The following is a 4,036-nucleotide window of genomic DNA, read 5'->3' as shown; positions in this document are numbered from 1 at the left end:
CTCTAAAGAAGGAGGCCATCTGTTGTGTTCTATGTGGAACTGGTCTTCCTGGGAGCAGATACGGCGGAGGCGGAGGAATTGGGGATACGGGATGGCATTTTTGCAAGAGGTAGGGTGGGAAGAGGTGTAATCCAGTTAGCTGTGGGAGTTGGTGGGTTTGTAAAAAATGTCAGTGTCAAGTCGGTCGTCATTAATGGAGATGGAGAGGTCCAGGAAGGGGAGGGAGGTGTCAGAGATGGTCCAGGTAAATTTAAGGTCGGGGTGGAATGTGTTGAAGTTGATGAATTGCTCAACCTCCTCGCTGGATCACGAGTGGCGCTAATGCAGTCATCAATGTAGCGGAGGAAGAGGTGGGGAGTGGTGCCGGTGTAATTACGTGGTGCCGCTGTTCTACGTAGCCAACAAAGAGACAGGAAAAGCTAGGGCCCACATGTGTGCTCATGGCTATTGTCTGGTGATTGACTGACTGGAGATTTTTCAGTCTGGAGCTTTAGTGCTCCACCCCATCTTGCAGGCTAGGTTGGGTTGGAGTTGCTTGATTACTGACCTCTGATACCTGACTGTTTGGCAAGGTAACTGTAATGCTGTCATCGTCTTACTGGACCATCTGGCTGTTCTCTCATGAGAGTGGGGAGATGGCTGATGGGAGTTTCACCTTTATGGTAACCTTAGATGAGGGAAGATGTTGAGAGTGAGAGTCCTTGAAAGAATGGAAACCACCCTGTTGACATCACTTGGTGCTGCATGCCAGCTGTCTAGACAATTGAGCTAAACGAACACCTCCATCCCCTCCAATCCTTATGTCCACCTCTCACACTGGGATTAAGAGGCGAACTGATCATTTGAGCACAGTGGCAACATTTTGATAATCTTGCCTCCCTAACTATCCTGGGGAGGTGGTAACTGAGAGCTACATTTGTGCTCATTTTTCCATAGTTCCAAAGAGATTTTCAAGAATCCTGCTGCTTTAATTAATTGCTTATACTTGAAACCCCCTCCATAGTCTCTTTGCATTTCTCTTTCCTTTAAAAATAATGCTGCTCAGTGCCTCTTTCTCTGATTGAGCATTTAGTCACTTGTTAATATGAACATAACTGTGTAGCATCTGGGACTATCTTATTACTTTAAAGGCCTTGTAGTAGGGACCCTTTGGGGGCTGCATGGTGGCCCATTGGTTAGAGTGCTGCCTCACAGCACCAGGGACACAGGTTCAATTCCAGCCTTGGGTGACAGTGTGGAGTTTGCATATTTGTCTCCATGTCTACATATGTTTCCTTCAGATGCTCTGATGATGTGTATGTTTGGAGGATTAACTATGGGAAATGCAGAGCTACAGGATAAAGGTGTGCATGGGATGCTCTTCAGAGAGTTGGTGTACATTCAATGGGCTGAGTGGCCTCCTTCCTCACTGTAGGAATTCTATGAACAGTAAAACTGTCCATTTAAATTCTGTCTCCCTTTACAAAAGGTATTCATATAAGGTCCTTTAAGATGAGAGCCCACAGCATTAGGGTTAGTACACTTCTATGAATAGAGGATTGGCTAACTAAGAGGAGTTGGGAGATAGGGGGCATCTTTAAGGTCATGAATTGTAACTAATGGAGTATCACAATGGTCAGTGCTGGGGCCACAGTTAAATACCATATATTAATGACTTGATGAGAAAAGTGAATGTACTATTGCCAAGTATTTCGATGATACAAAAATAGTTGAGGCAAGTACAAAAATGTTACAAGATTAGAGGGATAGAGACAGGTTAAGTGAGTGAACAGAAATTTGGCAGGTGAAATATAATGTGGGGAAAATGTGAGGCTGTGCACTTTGGCAGGAAGAGTAGGACAGCTGAGTATTTAAATGGAGGAAAGATTTCAGAAAGCTGCAGTGCAGGGATTTGTGGGTCCTTGTGGATAAATCAATTAGTTTACATTTAAGTTCAGTGGGTAATAGGGAGGGCAAATGAATTATTGACCTTTTTTATTTTAAAGAGAATAGAGCACAAGGAGAGAAACTGTTCTAAAACTATATAAGGCACGAGTCAGACTAGAGCTGGAATTTTGTGATTAGTTTTTATCCCCTTTATCTGAGGAATTGGAGGCAGTCCAGAGAAGGTTCTCAAGGCTGATCTTGGGTGTGGAGAGATTTTCTTATGAAATATTGGCTAGAGTGTAATAGTAGAATGAGAGAATAATGTGCATAAACATAAGATTCTTGGTGGCTTGACAGTGTAGATGTGGAAAGATTGTATCTCCTGTGGGAGAAGGCATAAAATTGTAGTCAAGGGTAACTCATGTAAGGCAAACGAAGAGGAATTTCTCCTCTGAACAAGGGGAATCTGGAATTATTTACGTCAGAGGACTGTTGAGTCTTGGTCATTAAGTATATTCAAGGCTGAAATGATTAGATTTTAATCAGCTAGGGAATTCAGATTTATGGGACAAATGCAGAAATGGCGATGAGGATTCTTTGATCAGCCATGGTCTCATTGAATGGTGGAGCAAGCTCAATGTAGACTGGCAGGAAGCTGGAAGAACACAGTAAGCCAGGCAGCATCAGGAGGTGGAGAAATCAATGTTTTGGGTGTAACCTTGATGGGCAGAATGGCCTTTTCCTATTACTACTTTATTTTTTAAAAAAATCGCAAAACACCAAGTTATGGTCCAACAGGTTCATTTGAAAGTACTATCTTTCAGAGTGCTGCTCCGTCATCAGGTAGCCAGTGGAGCAGGATCATAAGACACAGAATTTATTGCAAAGATCATAGTGTCATGCAACTGACATGATATATTGAACAAACCGAGATTGCTGTTAGGTTTTTCATCTAAGTCTTTCATTAATGAAACCGGCAACCCATTCTAAAAGGTAAAAAACCTAATTGTAATCTTGGTTTGTTTAATATATCATGTCAGTTGCATGACACTATGATCTTTAGCAATAAATTCTGTCTTATGATCCTGCTCCACTGGCTACCTGATGACGGACCAGTGCTCTGAAAGACAGTACTTTCATATAAACCTGTTGGATTATAACCTGGCGTTGTGATTTTTAAAAATTTTGTCCACCCATTCTAACACAATATTTCTTTTGTAATGCAGCAATTACTCCTATGGCTATGGCTATGGTCAACTAATTCAGAATTTTTATTTAAAAAATCGTGTGAAGAGCATGTTACTAGCCAGACTGACCTTCTTGCTTGTTCTCCTTGAAGGTGGAAGTGGTGAGATGCATTGAACCATACAGCAGCGTATGTGGGGTAGCTACATCCCTGCTGTTAGGGAGGGAGTTGCAAGACTTTGGACCCAGAAACAGTGAAAGAATGAGTTAGTTAGTTTGTTTGTTTGTTTCAGGATGGTGTGTAACTTTCATGGCAAATTTTAGGTGGCCTCATGCGTCTACTGCCTTTCTCCTTCCAGGTGGGTTTGGAAATATATTGTCAATGGTGCCTTTGAAAGATGCTGCAATGCGTCTTGCAGACGATGCATTCTCCTGGCACTATGCTAGAGGATTTAGTCTGAAGTTTTTATTTTCAGTCATCAACTGCATTCTGGGTGACGACGGACTTGCTACATTCTATGATTTTTATCTGTGTGCAAGATCAGTTCGATGAACATTGTATGAACTCATCTGTGAGGTAAAGCTTTGTGGTATATGAATGGAAGTACTTAGTCTGGATAACCAGACTTTTGTATTTTGAGGAATTTTTTCATCTCATTGGAATATATAATATCAGTTACTAATGGCAGCTATAAATAAATGGATTTTTAAAAAAAACCCTTCTCTACTACGTTTGAAGCTCAAACCTGAATTGTGCCATCTTTGAACTATTTCTGCTTATAAGACCATAAGATATAGGAGCGGAAGTAAGGCCATTCGGCCCATCGAGTCCACTCTGCCATTCAATCATGGCTGATGGGCATTTCAACTCCACTTACCTGCATTCTTCCCGTAGCCCTTAATTCCTTGTGACATCAAGAATTTATCAATTTCTGCCTTGAAGACATTTAGCGTCCCAGCCTCCACTGCACTCTGCGGCAATGAA

General features: G+C 41.9%; 1 protein-coding gene across 1 annotated transcript in view; it reads left to right on the top strand.

Moving 5' to 3' along the window:
- LOC122555036 (uroplakin-1b-like) overlaps window positions 1-4,036 on the top strand; it is a 22,175-nt gene that overhangs the window by 1,851 nt on the left and 16,288 nt on the right. The gene's annotated exons all lie outside the window — the stretch shown is intronic.

The sequence above is a fragment of the Chiloscyllium plagiosum genome, chromosome 12 (genome assembly GCF_004010195.1).
Source record: "Chiloscyllium plagiosum isolate BGI_BamShark_2017 chromosome 12, ASM401019v2, whole genome shotgun sequence".
Classification (NCBI taxonomy): Eukaryota; Metazoa; Chordata; class Chondrichthyes; order Orectolobiformes; family Hemiscylliidae; genus Chiloscyllium; species Chiloscyllium plagiosum.
This window is presented reverse-complemented; position numbering and strand designations above follow the sequence as displayed.